Source organism: Cryptomeria japonica, chromosome 5, assembly GCF_030272615.1.
Source record: "Cryptomeria japonica chromosome 5, Sugi_1.0, whole genome shotgun sequence".
Taxonomy (NCBI): Eukaryota; Viridiplantae; Streptophyta; class Pinopsida; order Cupressales; family Cupressaceae; genus Cryptomeria; species Cryptomeria japonica.
In genome coordinates, this window is record NC_081409.1 from 831,941,466 (window position 1) to 831,962,547 (window position 21,082).

The window sequence follows — 21,082 nt, forward strand, 5'->3', positions numbered from 1 at the left end:
AGTTTGAAGGACTTTTTGGTACTGTCAACGAGTTCAGAGCTTTGCAGCTTGAGGTAGAGCTAACTTCCTTGGTACCTGATTTGTTTCCCTCTATTGAGGACTTTCTGATGAAGTTCAAACAACAAAGATCTATCTTGCAGGGTTGTGGTAAGACTAAGACTGATACATAGTGCATTTTTCTGATCCTCTCCAAGCTTCGGGGTCCATTTCAGATCTTCTCTTCGACCTTCTATTCCACCATGGATGCCTTGGGTGCTAGACATGTCATGCCTTCTTTTGAGGTCTTTTGTGATCATCTGACTCGTGAGCAAGCTAAGCTTAAGAAGTTGGATTCACTTTCAGGTTCACAGAACCAAGCATTGGTAGCCCAATCCTCCAAAGGAAAACAGAAGCAGAAACTGAAGCCTAAGAAAGATTCAGAGGCTAGTGAGAATCCCTCCAAGCCACCACCTAAGTTTGATTCAAAACCACAGTCCAATTCTAAACAAGGAAAATCTTCAAAGTTTGGTGAGTCTTCCTCCAAGACTAAGAAGAAATATGGTGATCCTTGCAGTTTTTGTGGCAAGGAAGGACATCCCGTTTCCAGGTGTTGGAAACGTTTAGAGGCTTTGGAGGAAGCCATGCAGCAATATAATATTAGTGCACCTCAGCCTCCTTCACAACCCACAGGGAAAGGTCATGCTCTTTCTGCATGAGCATTGTCCTCCGCATCCACGTGGATTCTAGATTCTGGTGCCTCTCACCATATGACACACACAGAGGATTTGATCACCGCTCTTGCCCCTACCGGTACTAGACATATTGTAGTTGGTGACTCAGCACAACTTTCCGTTCAGGGTTCTGGTACTGTTTCATTGGATGGTGGTTGTCTTCAGGATGTGCTTTTGGTTCCTGACATTTTGACAAACCTTCTATCCGTTTATCAGATTTGCCACTCTGGCTCTGGTAAGATAGTTGAGTTCTCACCTCATGATGTGGTTATTCGAGATCTTCATGATCCTGACTTGGTTGTGGCTACTGGGAGTGTGGATTCTGCATCTCACTTATATAGTTTTGATGGCTTTGAGAGTTCAAACACTCTTGGTTCCTCTCTTATAGCACATGCAGATTCAGTGAGCAGGCTTTGGCATGAGCGTTTTGGCCATGTCAATTACAGACATCTACAGCAGATGAGTACATAGGCACTTGTGATTGGACTTCCACAGATTTCTTGTACAGATAGTGTATGTCATGGTTGTGTTCTTGGCAAACATCATCGAGATCCTTTTCCTAAGGGTCAAGCCTCTCGTGCTAGGGCAACTCTAGAGTTGGTACACAGTGATCTTATGTCCTTTCCAACTCCTTCCTTTTCAGGGGCCCGTTATGTGCTCACTTTTATTGATGACTTCTCCAGACGTAGATGGGTGTACTTTCTTAAGTACAAGTTTGATGTCTTTGACTCCTTCAGGATTTTTAAGACATTTGTGGAGAAGCAATCTGGACTTTCTATCAGGAGGATACACACAGATAATGGGGGGGAATATGTAAATCAGGCTTTCAGAGATTTTTGCACTGAGCATGGTTTACAACATCAGTTTACAGTTCCTTAAACCCCTCAGCAGAATGGTGTTGCTGAGAGAAAGAACAGAACCTTATGGGAGATGGCAAATTGTATGATATAGTCATGAGACATGAGTTCTTCATTTTGGGCCGAGGCAGTCAATTGTGCCAATTATATTCAGAATCGGATGCCTCATAAGGCATTGTGACATATGACTCTTGAGGAGGCTTGGACCCATGTCAAGCCTGATGTTTCTTCATTTTGAATTTTTGGTAGTGAGGCTTGGGCATTTATTCTTGATGCTCAATGGAAAACCATGGAGAGGAAGAGCCGACCACTCATATTTGTTGGCTACTGTGAGGATGTTAAGGCATACAGGTTGTTTGATCCTGATTCCAGAGAGGTCCTGTTTCGGCGGGATGTCCAATTTGATGAGTGCTATCCTCAGATGGATTCTCCATCCCCAGCTTCTCCCTCACTGCCTTCTCCTTCCTCTTCATCTCTTGAGGATTACTTATCTCTTGAGGATGATGTAGATGATGATCCACCATCTCCACCACCACCAGTTGCTCCGTCTTTACCGAGGTGGGCCCGTGATACTGTTGAGGTAGCTGGTTCTTTGGCAGGTGATCCTTCCGATACTCGTCGCACTCTTGCTCAGACATCTGGTTCTAGTCTTTTGAGTCATGCCATTTCAGATGATCCTCAAAAGTTTTCAGAGGTGATAGGACACCTTGAGTGGGATAGGGCCATGGATGAGGAGTATTCTTCTTTGATGAAGAATCATACTTGGGATCTTTGTCCTCTTCCTAAGGGAAGAAAGTTGGTTTGGTGCAAGTGGGTGTATCGTACCAAGTATGCTGCAGATGGTTCTATTGATAAGTATAAGCCCCGTCTTGTTGCGAAGGGGTTTTCTCATGTAGAGGGTATTGACTACTCTGAGACCTTTGCTCCTGTCGCCAAGATGAATTTTATCCACCTGGTACTTTCACTTGCAGCTTCACAGGGATGGACAGTGTTTCAGATGGATGTGAAGAGTGCCTTCTTGCATGGAGACCTACATGAGGAGATCTATATGGAGCAGCCTCAGGGATTTGTGCAGGACACTTCTTTGGTTTGCAGACTTCGTCGTTCATTGTATGGTCTCAAACAAGCCCCCAGGGCTTGGTATGAGAAGATGGACTCTTTCCTTCTTTCCTCTCACTTCACACGCTATCATTCCGATCACACTGTGTATATTCAGCATCAGGAGGGTGATCTTTTGATTCTTGTGCTATATGTAGATGATCTCATTCTTATAGGTAGCTCATCCTCCATGATTCAGAGTGTTCAGAGAGCTTTGATGGAGCGGTTTGAGATGACAGATCTTGGTCTCTTGCACTTCTTTCTGGGTCTACAGGTTATTCAGTCTTCGGATGGGATTTCCATATTTCAGGAGAAGTATGCTCTTGATATGCTTCAGCGATTTGGCATGCTTGATTGCAAGTCTGCCCCCACTCCATTTCAGTCAGGTGTTGTTTTGTCTTCCACTTGCTCTACTCCTTCAGTAGACCCCACTTTATATAGGCAGTTGGTTGGCAGTTTGTTGTACCTGACACATTCTCATCCTGATCTTTCCTTTGCGGTTGGCCTTGTCTCTCAGTTCTCCCATGATCCTCATGAGAGCCATTGGCAAGCAGCCAAACGTATTTTGAGGTACATTCGGGGCACCACACATTATGGCATTCACTACACTTCAGGATCCCCTCACATCATTGGCTTCACTGACTCCGATTGGGCTGGTGATGTCAATGATCGGAAGTCTACTTCTGGCTTCGTTTTTTGCCTTGGTTCTGGTCCTATTACATGGTCTTGCAAGAAGCAGTCTTCTATTGCATTCTCATCTACAGAGGCTGAGTACCGTGCAACAGTGTTAGCCAGTCACGAGGTTTTATGGCTTTGGAAGTTGATGACAGAGTTTGGGTTTCCTCCAGATTGTCCCACTCTTCTTTGGTGTGACAATCAGAGTGCCATTCACATCTCTCACAACCCAGTGGAGCATCAGCGGACAAAGCACATTGAAATCCTACACAACCAAGATCTTCACTAGATCTTAACAATATTTATGGTTTCTTGTAGAACATTACATGCAAGTTATTTTGGATGATACAAAAAGAGCATTAAAATATATTTATGATAATAGGAAAAGAAGAAGACAACTTAGCAAAGAAGAGCACAAACCTGCGAATGATGAGAGAAAAGTCAGGTGGAAAAGATACTTGATGATAATTATTTGCTAGACATAGAAGCAGGAGGTTGGACGAAAAGGGTGACTAGTGAAGAGCATGCATTTGAAGATAATTTAGATGTTGAATAATTGAAGAAGGGAGATGATATAGTTTTTTCTTGAAAAACTATTTTATTGAATTATCTGATGGACCAATCAATTAGTGGAGTTGTACTAATGCTTCAATTTCATGAGGGAGCCTTGAAAGAAGCATATAATTTTCAATGAAATCAAGGAAAAAATGATCATTGGAGGTTACAAGGTAGGTTAGGAGGGTTAAAGGTAAAATATGAGATGATTTACATGGGACAATGAAGGAAGACATTGCAAACTATAAAACATTACACATCTATTTATGTTGAAGCCTTAGTGAAAATCTTTAAAGAATAATACAAACCAAGTAATAATAGTAGTAAGAAAGCATGAGATAAAGTTAAGAAGACAAAGAGAAAGCTTCTAAAAGGTATGAAGAGGAGATTGCCATTAATATTTGTAGGTCATAGTATCATCAGAGTAATTAACAAAGAAACCCAATTTGGATGAAAAACCCAATTAGATCTAAAAGGGCAAATAAACCCCCAAAACCATTTAATCAGATCTTAAAATTCAAATAAAATACCAAGTGATGATTATCTTCAGTGTCTCCTATAACCTTGGCTAGGGATTTGAGAATGCATCCAACCAGATTGTCTACTCTAACCTTGGCGCGCGTGAATGAAGTATTTTGGTTTGGTTCTTCATTCACCACATATGCTCACCCTACAATATTTCCTCCTCAAGCGGGCACGAATGAAGTATTCATTCACTGTTGTCTCTAACCCTACGAATCTCCTCTCCTGAGCGCACCAATGGTCTTCTGTTTTGCCTTGCGGGAATGAAGTTTTTTCAAAGTCTTTTGCTTTGTAGAGTATTTTGAAATTAAAGTTGACCTATGAGATATTATAATTAGATGTAAATGGGATATTTCAATTACATAGACATGTCTTTTGCTTTGCATGGTAATTATAATTAAATGTGATATTATAATTATATGTAAAAATTAAAATTGACCTATGGGATATTAAACATTTTTATATGAAATTATAAGTAAACATTGCCAAGGTATGGGCTATTATATGGGATATTATACATTTCTATATGTAATTATATGTAAAAATCAAAATTGACCTATGAGATATTAAAAATTTCTATATTAAAAATTGTTTATGATATTTTTCAAAGTTCTATTGCTCACAACCTATTAGTACATTGATGCAATATTTTGTACCACGTTCTACCACTATGTCATTTTGAGACTTTTAGTTTGAAAAATAAGTAAGGCTAAACACGAAGACAAATCTATTCAAATTTTATAGGGGGAAATCAAGAAGGAAATTTAAGGTTGACATTATGCTCACTATAACTAGTTAGTAGATTTTCCAAGGTGTTCCAAATAAATGCACTAGAGTATTGTGTTATGCACTAGCTAGACAAAGTGTGTGGATGTTCATTGGACCAAGTATAGTGTGGGTTGGGTGACATGTAGTTCATGTCCCCACTCTTGGAGTAACATGTGGGTTTTAGGACCTAGTTGACTAGACATTGTGATTGATAAACTAACTTGTGGATGACTTGTAGATATTATGAATATTATCAATCTCTCTCTCTCTCTCTCTCTCTCTCTCTCTCTCTCTCTCTCTCTCTCTCTCTCTCTCTCTCAAATGTCTCCATCCCATTTTGTCCATTCTCTCCATGTAGTCCCTTTCTCTTTCTCTCTCAAATGTCTCTCTATTTGCCTATTACTCTCTTTCTCTCTCAAGTCTCTCTCTCTCCTTCCCCCCCCCCCTCTCTCTCTCTCTCTCTCTCTCTCTCTCTCTAGCTTACATTCATCCATTCATCTTAGATGAGTTCATTTTAGATACATTTAGTTAATTATATGTATTAGGGATCTGCTTCAATTAGGATTCATTCAATTCTTTTGGAAAGAATAGAAAAATGTCCTAGGGATCTGCTTCAATTAGGATTCATTTAATTAGATACTTTTGGTATGCAAAAAGGTGGTGATATGTCCTAGTAGGATAGAAAAATGAGGATTATACCCCCTCTAGAGGGTACTTGAACTAGATTAAGAGAATAGATATAAAATAGTATCAGGTGCATCATACCTCATAATAGGAATCATTGTGTTATTGCATAAGAAACCATTAAAATGATCCATCCATTAAATTTTCCCTAAATATCCCGGTAGGGAACACAACATGATGCAAATATTTGTGATGTAAAAGTATAAATGACTTGACATGTAAAGATACATGTAAAGATAATCACAAAGTACAATTCCTCCCACATAATTACAAACAAGTCCTCCCACATAATCACAACATTTATATTTCACCAAAAAATATCAAGAAATCAATATCAAATAGATAATATAATAATCGCATACCTCATACATTTAAATCATGTCATTGATCTTCTTCTTCATCCAACTCTTTGTCTGTATCATCCGATCCAAAATCGACATTGTAAGGATTGGTCATATCATCATCATCATCATTGATATCATCATCATCATCATCATCATCATCTTCATGAACATTAACTCCTAGTTCATCGCGATCTTATTCCTCTTCTTTTACATCTTCGTAAGGAACATCATCAACTAATTATTGATCTTGATCATCATCTACATTATCTTCTAGTTATTTTGTATCTTCTTCTTCCATGACATTATACTTTACTGGCCTTGCTCTAGGATCATGTCTAACAATAAATGACCAACCCGATTTATGTGGAACCTTTGAATAAAATACTTGCTCACATTGGCTTGGAAGAACATAGGGCTCATTTCCAGCTCGCTCAAATGACCTTGTATTAACCATTGTAATTCCATTATCATGTTCAATAACAATTATGTTAGGATCATCTTCATTGAATCGTAGCCTATACCATTGGACGACAATAATAACTAATTTGAAGCACCTGAAGTCACACTCAAGTATATCATCCAAAATCCCATAGTATCGATTTTGTGAGACTTGAGGATATATGTCGCTTCTAGATGAAATATTAGTCACCTGAAATACTGCAGTTATCCCAGAATCACAAGTTTTCTTCGTGTCATCCAACTTTTTGATGCAAAATTTATGATCATTGCACCACATAGCCTTGTGGTGTTTCACTTGCAATATGTCAAACATGTAAAAATTATTGCATCGCCAGTTGATAAACATATTTATTCTTCCTCGAATGTATGCAAAAAACAACACACACACACACACACACACACACACATATATATATATATATATATATATATATATATATATATATATATATATATATCATTACAATTGAAAAAAAATAAAATAATATGGGTGATTAATATATTTATACGTACCTATTTATCTCTTAAACCATATGCTAAATTTCCCTTGGTGTAACATTGGAATCTCCATTATGATGAGTTTCTTTACCCAATGAAGTCACACCTTCCCATGTTAATGCACGACCAGATTGTTGACATCGTTTAATCCATATCATCATCCAATCAAGATTGTTTGCAACATATAAATGTAGTGCACCTCACTCTCGAGCAATTGTATAAAAAATAACTAAAAATTTACAACTGATGTATATTGAAGATTAATAATTAATTAACTACAATATATATAAAAACCAAATGTAAAATGTATTCAGATTAATGTCCATGAACATCCAATAATTACCTGTCACTTTCCTCAATCGACCTTTCCCCATCAGGTACTCCCCTTCGAATTTGTTAATGGAGTTGGGATCCCAAATGCGATCTACATGGATTTTTGCCATGAACTTAGGAAGATATTTAGTAATGTACACCATAGTCTGGTATACCATATATCCCTTCACCATAGAACCCTTAGGATGTGCTCTTTGTCAAACCAAAGCCTTCAAAAATTTCAAGTGCCTCTCAACCATCCACATTGACCTTGTGTGTACAGGTCCACACAATTCAATCTCCTCAACTTGGTGTATGAGGTAGTGTTATTGTGCATTGAAAAATGTCGAAGGTTGACACTTTTGTATTTCACACATTAGACGAGGAATTTTTCTCTTCCAATATTTTATCTTCTTTATGGATTTATTTAGATGGCAACCATCTACAAGTGATTCAAGATGCAAATATATTAACGAGACTTAACAAAATAACATACAATATATTATATAACAAGTAAAACAAATGGAAAATATAATATCTATACAACAAATTCAAAAAATATCACTATTTACCTCATGTATTTTCCAAGATCATATATAAGTTGCTTGATATTATTGTCGAAGTGATCTGGGAGAGATAGAGGTAGAACGTACTGTAACAATTATAAAATGATATTTTCATTGTTTTTCCAAAACTAGTAAACATAATACAATGAAAAGTACATGCAGTATACAAATATATAGTAAATATACAAGAACATGAATTACCTTAATGAAGGTATGACAATCATGCGTTTTCATCCCTGGCCCAAATTCACTTTTCTTTGTTATGAGATTGTTTATGTTCGTAGCAAATCTTGTGGGAAATTGAATTTTTGGTATGACTTCTTTTATAGCATTGCTTTGTTGCTCCATTAATAACCAAGGAAGGGCACTTATATTAATTTGGTCCCCATTGCTATTTAATTGAATGACATTTTTCATTGCATGATTGGATTCCTAAATGTCACTACAAATTTTGATAATTTTTTCTTTGTCACGCCTTCCATCCAATATTTTCCATAACATCTTTGTTATATTCTTTCCAATATTCATAGTATCAAACAAATGCACAATTTGTAGCTACTCATAGTAGGGCAACCTACTAAATTGTCTCGGATAATTTTTTAGTCCCTTTGGAAGGTGGTCATTAATGCCTTGACGACCTTGATGAAGCATATAAGTTTAAAAAGTTAACAACGACAATCATCGTCGATTACAGCATGAGTAAACAAAACATAATATAAAAATATAAATTCCAAACATATCATATATGATAGATAAACAAGTAAATTAAATGACATTACCTTGACGATTAGTTCTATTATATTCTAACTTCCATAGGCGAGGTGTCATTCTTCGTGGTATTGATGTAGTCTCTTCTTTCCCATTGAAAAGATGTTTTTCAGTAGTTCGATACTTATGATTTTTTTGGAGGAAGTCCCCCTACACATCAAACACCTACTTTCCTAAACTTATTGAATGATGAGATTTCATCTGTGGACCACAAACTGGGCATGCAAATTTTCCCTTTGTTTGAAGACCTGCAAGATCATGTATAATTGGATTAAATATGTTAATTTTTATAATTATATATATTGAATGGATTATTTAAAAAAATGCATGATTTATAATTAAAAAAATTAAGCATTATTAAAGTGTGCAAGTTGAACATTATAACATACCACAAAAATGTGTTAGCCCTGGGGCATCATGAATTGTCCATACAAGCATTGCATGGAATTGAAATTTTCTTTGCCCTATTGATCTAGAGACGTCATACATAGTGACACCATTCCATAACTCCAGCAACTCATCCACAAGAGGCTCGATATATACATTCATATCTTTAACTTGGTACTTCCCTAGTTGAATGAAGAAAAACATTACATAATTATTATAACCATTTTACTGCAATATATATAATTTAATGTACATAACTATTAAATGAAAAAAATACCTAGAACAATCATTGCCAATATTATGTGCTCCCTCTTTATTGACATCCATGGAGGAATGTTATTGTTGATAACAAAAATAGGTCACACTGAGTAAATAGATCTCAGCTCTCCAAATGGATTGACATCGTCCACTGCCAATGAAAGCCTGAGATTACGAGGTTCTCCTTTAAAGTGTGGCCATTTTTCCTGTATGTCCATAAATGCAGAACCATCCACAAGCATTTGAAGAATGTCATCTCCACTTCTATTGCGTGCATGGTAATCCATAAATTGTGCCAAGCTTTTGCACCTAAATAATCATTGCAAACATGGAATAATGGGAATATAATAAAGAACCTTGGCGAGGCACCTTTTTTGTTAGTTGATCTGTTCAATATCTACTGATATGACATTCAGGGCATTCTATTGCAAATTCATGTTGTTTATGATATATAATATGATCATTGGGATATGCATCTATTGCTTGACACTCCAATCCAATATCTTTCATAATGGCAAATAATTCTCGGTATGAGCGAGGTAGAATATTTGATGGTGATAACAAAAAATCACCTATGAATCTAGAACAAAAAAACTAATTTGTTAAGATAAAGAATATTAATGGTACATATTTCACCTTTTATTTACTAGTGATGAAATAGCAATAAAAATGGATGAAAAAAGATGACATATATGACATACCTTAACATATGTGAGATTGTTATGTTGGATAAACCATTCATAACCTTCAAGTTCACCAACAACAATACAACAGAGAGAAGAGTTGTTTGGGAGCCTTCGTAAAGGGGCTAGTATGCCTTCTCAAGTACAAGTAAATCATGAACAATGTCAAAGTCATCTTGATCATCATGATCAGTTGTGCCAGTACTAAATGTGTCATGGATCAATGCATTTGTACCATCATCTTCAACTATGTTTACTAGTACATGATCATCTTCTTCCATATGATCATTATCTTCAACTTCGATATTCACACCTCCATGTTCCTCCACTTGGAAAACCACATCCTCTGGGTCGTGGTAGTCCATATCATGTTCCCTAGGGCGCTCAAGCTATATAAAAATGATCAACATAAATAAACCATGATCATGATCTCATTATCAAGTGATTTTTTATGTATATAAATTGTTAAAAGGATATAAACATTTACAAATGTAATCAATATAAACACATATAATGAACAACTTACCAATGGACAATAACCATGCCCCCCTTCAATGTGACCATGTTGCCTACAATGTTTCTAAGCTATTGTGATTAAAAGTCTTCTAGTCTTTAAGCCCTTACAATTTTTGCAGGGACAATAACATTTCCCATCACCTTTTGTTTTCAAGATAGACCACAATCTAGCAATTGTCTCCTTATTGTGTTCTTCACTGATATTATCTGACATGATTTTTCTTCACAAGCCAAAAAATCGGGCTATGAAAAATTCCGTCTATAACCTTCACAAACCAAGCAAAATGATGTCGCAAGTACGGAAAACATTGTCCGCGTGATTTTTTATATTATTTACTTGACTAACCCTAAGGGTTTTTTTTTTTGCTTTTTCACTTTTCTATTTTTTGTCAGAATTCTGACGAACATTCTTCATATTTCCGACGATAAGTACTTTCGTTGGAATTCTGACGAACGTCGGGCAATGTTTTAAAAAAAAAAAATTGACACAAATTGTCTCGTAAGATCCGAGAAAACAAAAAAAATCCCATAGTTCGTTGGAAATTATCATTGGAAAATGCACCCAAATGAGTTAGTGTTGGTTGAGTTCTTTGATCATGTTGGGGCCATGGAGGATCTTCAATTAGTAGATGCTTTTCATGATGCTTGGAGAGCTTGGTTGCATGGTTTAGCGGGAGCTTTGGCAGTGATGTGGATTCATAATTTATGATTAATAATTATCTTTGTGTGGTTTGGATATTGTGACATCTTGGTGTCATGGAGGACTCTTGAGTCTTTCGGTTAGGTGTTGCTGGTTATCTTTGGTTTTGAGTATTAATAATTTACTTGGAGATTTATGATTTTATAAAATTGCATTTGAAGTTAGCATGAATTGATTGGCATATGATCATGGAGACTAGAGGGACTTGGGTGAGGCTATGAGATCTCATTTTTTTGGTATTTTGTCTTGATATGGTTACTCTTTGACGAGGATTTCAATAGAAAATCAAGGAGCCTACACCTGGTTATGGATGTCAATCCATTATGGACCTGAAGAGAAGATTTTCATTTATTATAATCTTTCTTGCTTGGTGTTGTGAGCACATGATAATATTGTTTCCCACTCTTGGTCTACTAGGCAGGTGAATTATTTGAGAGGTATTGCCCACCTAGCTATTAGATGCATTCTTTATTTTGTATCTTGTTTTCTCATGTGATTAAGGCTTGAATATAGATGTTCAGAGGACTTGTTGAGATGAAGATGCATGATTTTATGGATTTTTGTTGTTCTCCATGTTAATGGTCTTAAGGTATGGATATAGTTTTGAGGAATTATTTGAAAAGGTACAAGAAATGGTTTGTGGCTTTGGGAATTCTTCCCTTTTTTGTGGGAATGGATAGTATGTTCGATCTACCTTTCGTATGAGAGATTTACATCTATTGTTGTCATGTTTCAATTTATTTGAATGCTAGATGTTGATATCCTTTAAATATGGGAATAATGAAGGAGACCTTACATTACACATCTTGGTACATCTTAGTGTGGGACAAGGATATGGTTTGATTTGTAGGTTCTCTCTTTGGTCTTGTTTTTTCTCCTTGATTTTTGTATACACATGGTTGAGTATGAAGAACTTGGGAGAGCTATGGACGCTGATGTGAGAAAGGTATTGTAGCATATTTGATTGCAGGATTTGTAGATCAATGTAAATGCCCTTGGCACTATGTGATAGAGTATTTTTCCACATATTCTATGTGATGTACTATACATAGAATTTGAATGCTTTGATCTATTTTCAGATTTGACATTGCTCGTGCAATGGGAGCTTTTGGATATATGCCTAGTTATCATCAATAATATATTGGTTTGTTGATTACATATGTGATGATGAGTTTTCATGTTACCTTGGATATTGATTTTACAGGTTATACAGATTATGGATTAGCTACCCATTTTCTTGCAGTGGGGTGGCTCAGATGTGGACGTTCTTTATCCATGAGATTGTTTTCATGGTGATGTAGACTTTATTTTTTGGCCTTATTTGTGGTTATTTTTTCATTTGTATGTTGATTTGAGATAGGAGGATGGATTTACAGTGACTTTATTACATATTTAGAGTTGATATGTTGATGGCATGAAATTTTATGTATGTTGGTATACCCTGTTTTAAGGTATGCTTTGCTCAGATGAATTGCAATTTTTTATGGTTGATATTTTGAGTGGTATAAGACAGTTACTCAGAACCTTTATAATCATTTGAATTTGAGGCTTATGTTCATTTAGAGATTGGTGCAGGTTTCAATGACATTTAATTAAATCCCCCCACTTGCAAAAATTCAAAAATTCACATTTAAATAAATCAATATTTATTTAAATCTATCAAATGCAAGTTGCAACCAACAATTGAAATAAATAAATTTTATTTTAATTAAATCCTATTTTCCCTCACCCACTTGCAAAATCCTACATCTCCCACTTCCCTCCTAAACCTCTTCTAGAGCCTTCTAGATTCTCCTAAACCTCCTAATCCCATCCTAATCATGTCTAATCTCCTAATCATGTCCTTTCCCTAAATTTGAGGAGGTCACTTCTCAAATTTGGAAGAAAGTCGTCTAAATGCATTTAAGACTTTATTTCTTCAACAAGATAACTTGTTGAGTTCCCCAAATTGGAAGGACTCTTACAAAGTTGTCCCCAAAGTCTTCCTAACCATTAATGGTTAACTCAACCTTCCCACATGGTTAGAGACTTTCTCTCTAACTTAACCTTCATCTAACACAAGGGTATCATCAAGCACTCATGGCTTTGACCCTGGTTATCTTATTAACCCTTTCACAAGAGTTTATCCTTTGGGTAAAGGCTTTAACCATTGGTTATTGACTAACCTAACCATAACCTTAGCTCCTAAGGTAACCACCATGTCTCCTCAGGCATTTAATGCCTCTTGCCTCTCCTCTCAAGCCCTCTCAAGGTGACATTTGTCAACTTGGGATTGGATTGAATCCCTCACATGGATTGATAACTTTCAATCCTAGCCCTTGTTGAGAATATTCAATCTCAACCATCCATTGCCCTATTTTCCCTATAAATAGAGCCCATTTCTTCTTCAAATATCCAAGTCTTGTGTGCATCTAGTTTATAGTATCATTTCATCAAGATTTTTTATCCTCTATTTGATAGTAGCATTTTTACATCATTTAGTAGCATCATAGCTTATATTTATCATGTTTTTCATATCATGTTAGTAATATCATGTTAGCTTCATTTCCATACTAGCTTAATATCATTTTGATACCATTTTCATGTTAGTTTTAGCTTCATATCACTATCTTGCATCATATCTAAATCATTCATTAGGATCATAGTTGTATCCATTTTGATCCTAAAATCCTCTAAATCTTGTTCTCTAGGTTGTCATCCAAGAGATCAAGTGCTCTTCCAATTGAAGGCCACCTTGAATCTTGAGTATCTTTAGAGATAGAGCATGGAACAATTTTGAGAGTTTTAGATTCACTAACTTGTTTTGTTGATTTCTAACCTCTATTGCAATGTTTCATGTGTATGTTTGAGATGTTTTCCTGTCTTGTAGGCTGATACCACATTTCCAGCATAGACCTATTACTCTCTTTCTCTCTCAAATCTCTCTATTCTCCCCTCTCTCTCTCTCTCTCTCTCTCTCTCTCTCTCTCTCTCTCTAGCTTAGATTCATCCATTCATCTTAGATGAGTTCATTTTAGATACATTTAGTTAATTATATGCATTAGGGATCTTCTTCAATTAGGATTCATTGAATTCTTTTGAAAAGAATAGAAAAATGTCCTAGGGATCTACTTCAATTAGGATTTATTCAATTAGATACTCTCCAATTGATTTGTCCAACTAATAGAGTGAACCTTTCAAGGTTGCTAACTCCCTTACTTTAGGTTGTGCAGAACCTAGGCGGGTGTACCTACTCACCAATCAGTTCTCCAAATTGGTGCTTGATGATGTTATTTTTTTCTCGAGTACCCTCTAGAGGGGGCATCATCCTAATTTTTTTATCCTAGTGTTGATACCCCAAAATCTAGTAACAATACCTAATACCCCTAGCATGTCAGTCATCACCAAGATTTTGTATTTGGCATAAGTGAAAGGTTGAAGCTACAGAAGTTTTCTTTAACTCAATACAAGAAGTAAAAGGACAATTTAAACAATATTATATTTTATCCCAAAGGTATATGCCATTTTGAGATAAACACCAGAAGTAGGAAATACAGTGTGTTGGATATGGTTAAAAATTTGTTTTATGCAATGCTTGTCGCATGAGAGCTGGGGTTTTAGGGTTCCTGAGGGTTCTATGTCTTAGGTTCTTCTTTTAGTTCTCTCGGGCTATATTATTTCTTGTTGTTGACTTATGGTAGCAGGTTTTGGTATCTTAAGTGATGATTGAAAGGGTTCTTTGTTGTCTAATTATCGGCCCCTTCCATTAGGAATTACCGTTCGTAAAGGTTATTTTAATATGCAAAATACTCTTAAGTATTGTTAAAACCCTGGGTCATGAGTCGTAGGATAATATTTACAAAGAAAGTGCCCCTTGTCCCTTATCTCGTTGGGTGTTACAATATGATTTTCAACCTCGTGGGATAAGGAAATGATAGTTTCCAAAGAGTGCATCTTATCCCACGATACATTTGCATCAATGATCTGGCACCGCAAGATAAGAAGAAGGAAATAATTACAAAGGAATCCTTATCCCACGACAATTGCAAGGTGCAAAAAGAAACAACACGGGATAAGGAGCGACTAAAAGAAACAAGCAGTAGAAGCTTATCTCAAAATGATCCAGAAGCACTGTGAGAGGCCCACGGAATAAGGGTTCTCTTAGGAACAAAGGGGAAATCTTATCTCGTGGGGTCTCCAAGTTACCATAATAGCATTACAAGGCAACGCGGGACAAGTCAACAAAGAAGGATGCTATGCTTTTCTAATCTCGTGCATTCCCGCGGGGATAAGAAAAGAGTCGCGAGGTAAGAAAATAACTAAGAAAAGGGTAAAAGGCCTTATCCTGCAGGGAGAAGAGATCCACAAGAAAGGTGAATGAAATATAAATGGGTAAGACTCAAAGGTGCACCGCGGGATAAGAGTTATAAGATGAAAATAAGGGAAAGTTTATCTCGCGCATTCCCGCGGGGATAAAAGGAGTACGGTGGGATAAGAAAAAGCTAGTTCAAAGGCTTATCCCACAGACGATAGGAACATAAAGGAAAAGGGATTGTAGGCTAAAGGCTAGGAGCAACGCGGGATAAGGCTTCCAAGGTAAAACACATAAAATCTTATCTCGCAAGGATAGAAGAAGGGGTAAATGACATCGTGGGATAAATAAAACAAGGGAAATCTATAATAGAGGATTATCCCGTGGAGATAGCTGAGATGACCGAAGGAGCTTCAGAAAATATGAATTTCTAAAGTGACAAAGGGGACTTAAGTATTGCTAAAAAACCCTGAGTCTTGAGTCCTTTATTTCCTAGGAAGGCCTCGCACATGACCACTTAACCCATGAATTTTTCCATGTGTTCTAAATGATCACTTAAGTGTTGAACCCAAGTAACTCGGTCGCGTGGGATAAGATTTCAAAAGAAAGCGCCCCCTGTTCCTTATCCCACAACTGGTTTCAATGTGAATTTCAACCCCCCGGGATAAGAAGAAAGAAAGAATTACAAAGGAGTCCTTATCCTGCGACAACTACAAAGCGAACAAGGAGCAACATGGGATAAAGAGTGGTCAAAGAAAATAACCGGTAAAAGCTTATCCCACAATAAACCAGGAACACTGTGAAATGGCCACGGGATAAGGGCTGACTTAAATATAAAGGGAGCCTTATCTCGCAGGATTTCCATACCACTAGAATAACATTACAAGGCAATGTAGGATAAGTCAACAATGAAGGATGCAATGCTTTTCTTATCCCATGCATCCCTGCGGGGATAAGAAAAGAGTCCCGGGATAACAAAATATTAAGCAAAAGGTAAAAGGGCTTATCCTACGGGGAAACAAAGATCCAAAACAATGGTGAGACTCAAAGGTGCACCACGGGAAAATAATTGTAAATGGGAAATAAGATAAATCCTTATCTCGCACGTTCCTGCGAGGATAAGAGAAATGCTTCAAGATAAGAAAAGGCTAGTTCAAAAGCGTATCCCGCAGATGATAAAAACACAAAGAAAAGGGCTGGCAGGAAAAAAGAGAAAGAAAGGGCTAGGAGCAATGTGGGATAAGATTTCCAAAGTAAGCACATAAAATCTTATCCCGAAAAGATAGAAGAAAGGGTGAATGACACTGCAGGATAAGTAAAATAAGGAAAATTACAATAGAAGCTTATCTCACAGAGAAAGATAAGATGACCAAGGAAGATCCAAAGAGTATGAATTTATATGGTGACAGAAGGGACTTTATGAGGATTCCACATCACTATTCAGGGAAGGCCAACGAGTAATCATGACCGTCTATTGCCATATCAACGAATGAAATTCAAAATTGGCGCCAATGACTACTTTTGTCCAACACGAATGAATTAATGGTGTCATAATAAAATGAGAATTTAGTGGCATTATTTCATACCTTGCATACAGAAAGAATTCAGAGTGTTACAGAGCGAGAAGAAAAGTGAATTCCAACATTCTAGCGTGTCTTCTAGAAAATTTAGTTGAAGAGAAAACCAGTAAGTGATTTTTCTTTCTTATTCTCATTATCAAATTGTTGTTGTGATATTTTGATTTGTTTGTGTGTGTGCCCTAGAAGTTGGTAGTTTTTCTTCTCGCATTTGCTTTCCAAGTTTTTTCTCACTCTCAAGTGTTAAGATGGCTTCCCCTATTGAGAAATCTGCTATTCCTGCTGCCAAGAAAGCCCGCGCAACTGAGGCAAGCTCATCAATTCCTATCACTGAGGCTACACCTATAGATATGGTTCCCCCCATTCAAGAAATTGTGAGTGCCCCTTCTATGCAACCAAAGCCTAGAATCGTCCCACAAGTATCTGAGGAGGCCGAAGGTAGCTCCCCTCCGAAGGAAAAGGTCGTGAAGAGAAAGAGAAATATAGTCTAAAAGACCATCACTATCGTTTCTGATAGTGAGTCTTTTGATGAGCCCTATCCCGTTCCTAAAACAAGGAAATCCATTCCAAAGAGGAGGAAGAGTACCAAGAAGGCTTCAGTCGAAATAGCCTTTGCTAAAACCCCATCCCCTGCACATGATTCCCCTACTCCAATTAACCCATCTACTGAGGAAGCCCCAATTCCTCAAAAGCAAACCCCATGAGGAGAAAACCCTTAGGAGCCAGCCAAAGAGGCTGCTCAAACTAAAGAAAAGACCCCCAAGCCTGCAAAGTGCTCTAGGAAGCCATCCAAAGGGGAGTCATCAGCTCAGGTAGAGAAGCCACCAACACAACCTAATACTCATCTTTCTCCTGTCATGACCCTTGAAGAGTTGCAACATGAAGTTGAACAGAGATTGGAATAAATTGCACGAAGGCCAACTAGACAGACTAGGAGCCTATACCAAGACCTATTGGAATTGTTTGAGGGATCCACAATGCAAGATCATTTGAGGACTATTATCAATGACAGAGAGGCAGGGTGTAGGGATGCTTTCACCAAGGAAAGGGGATGGGACATTTTCCATTCATTCTATGGCAACAGAGACAAGTCCATCCCAGTATGCAAGCCATGGATACTAAATCTTGGCAAATTGGTGGAACCCAATGTTTTTGTGGAGCCTATGCTCATAAGGGAGCTATAAAATGCATATGATGCTCCAAGTCGGACTGTTAGGATTGTAGAAGGTTTTGTTCTACTAGACATCTCTCCCGGGGCCATCATTCAATATTTTGAGTTAGATAAATCTACCCTCACAAGTATAAATAGGGACAATTTGAAGAAGGAGTGTGAGAATAAGAGGGACGGGTATAGGAAGGATCTTGTTCCTCATTTCATGAGGAAACTCTACAAGGATTCATGCAATTATGTCCTACCATTTGAAAGGGACCCTTTCAAGCTTGACTGTTTTGAGCCTTACTTTGCCAAGACTTATTATGCACTAGGGAACGTCCTTGGAGTTGAATGTGGGCTCACCAAAATGTCCATTGATTTTATGATGATGGCCATTAACATTCAACACCCCTAAATAAATGACTTGTATGACTTTGCAAGTGTTATTCATGAGAAGATTCGTGAGGGACTGATAAAGACTAAAAATAAAGATGAAAAATTGGAATTCATGCATTATTCTTTGGTATGCCACTTGATTCTTCATCAAAACAAAGCCTACTGGGGCCCGGAGTTGAGAATAAGGATCAATGATCCCTACACAGGTCTCCCTTGGCCAGTGCAAAGATGGACCTAGGTGTGGGACAAGGGATCTAAATTTGGTGATTTTTGTGTTTTCTTTGATCACTTTGTGATGAATATTTTGACAAGGCTTGGGGTAGTATTGCCAAGGTTGCCTAAGGAAATCATCAAAATATTGAGAATAAGGAGTTGTGGGGCTAATGGACTAGTATATCCTGAGGGTGCATTCACCCACAATTTTGGGGATTTCTTCTTTTATGGCAATTGTACAATCATTAGAATTTATGGGTGTGAGCAGGGGCCCCATGTATTGCCAATTGTTGTCTCTCCAAGGTTTGCATTCCTCAAATTCATCTGGAAAATGATGTGGATGGAGAAGGAACAAATCAGATCTGATAGAAAGGGAAAGTTTCTCCCTAGGGTAATAGTTTTCAATGAATTCAATGTGGGTTGTGAGGCCTTGGAGAAGGTGCGGAATTTTTTGGTGAAGAATTACAGATTGAGAGTTGCATAGGCCAAACATTTTGACCCCGAGGGGTGTATAAATGATATTAGAGTGAACAAATTGAAGGAGAAGGGGTATTTTCATTATTTTGTAGAAAGGGAGGACCTAATTAGAAATGCCCATCCGCATGAGGCCAAATAGAGGAGGAAGAAGTGGGACCTCATGAATAAATTTGAAAGAGAAAGGAAGCAAGAGGACCTAATTTTGTAGGTTCCTTCCGATATTTCATGGATGATTTTGCTAGAATGTTTTTCATGCTAAGAAAGGTAGATGATATAATCAAAGATGAGTTGCAAAGAAGAGAGGCCAGGGATAAAGGAGTTGAATACAAAGAAAATCCAATTGATCCAGCTCCTAAGGCTCAGACTAAGGAAGCACTTGCAGAGTCCTCTAAAGGGGGCATACAAAAGGATAAGGGGGTGACAACCAAGTAGGTTAAGAAAATTGAAAAGGGAAAAGACAAAATATCTGACTTTGTAGACATCCAAGAGGGTTTTGATACTTCAGTGCCACCACCTTCTCCTCCAAGGGAGACGTTCCAAGATGATGTAAATGCTGAAGTTTTTAATGATCTAGACAGTGACCTCATCCTAAGCACAATACCTACGGAAGAAGATGATGATGAAAGGATTGTTGCTTCAAATAATTTTATGGCGGATGACAATTTTGTTAACTCCCCTGAGTTTAGATCTTTTTGGCTAAGAGAAAAATTAAAGAATATGTATAATGAAGAAATCAACAATTTTGATAGGAATAATTTTGATTGCACTCCTCAAGAGGCCAGAGAGATGGTGATAAACAGCAGAATTCTCTGTGTCTTAGGGTGGAATTTTAAAAGGATATTCTTGCAAGATCAGATCCTGCATCAAAAGGATCCCAATTTTGCAAGAGATTTTGGAGAACATGGCTCTGGTGTCAATATAAGCTCAAAGGCTTTTATTGTATGGTCAAAAGCTCCTAACACTAAGAAGCCCATAGTTTTGCAGGGGGTATAACACAAAACAGGGGATGCTATTGTAAGGACCCTAGAAGATACGATTGCTTTAGAAGTTGTGGCATTTTCCAAACATGCAGTCCAGTTTGCTCAACTTGCAGTGAAAGATTGGGAGCAAAAACATATAAAGCTAAAGGATATACATGTTGTTTTGAATACAAAATACAATGAATTATTTGTTGAGAACATTGCATTAAAGGAGCCGATAAAGAAGATGTCATATGATTCTTATGGAGGGATTAGACCTGAGGAACTTGAGAAAATGAATAAAGAAATGAAAATGGTCAAAGATGAAGCTAGAAGAAAATATTTTGAAATTAAGAAAAATTCAATTTTGAGAATTTCAAATAAAATCATTGATAAATTGGATGAAGTTCGTACTTCATATTCTTTGTGTAAAGTGGAAAAATTGAACCCTAGTCGTTCTCCCCTCCCCAACTCCAAGGAGAGAGAAGGGGGAATCACTAGGGTTGATGGTTTTCACTTAGGAGGGACTTTACATTCAAAAGAGGGGTTGAAACCCACAAGATCCAATCCCACACAATGCAAGATTGGATTCTATATGAGTTTCAAGGGTTAAGACAGCAAGGCTACCCTCTTTTGTAAAGAATGTGGATAGAATG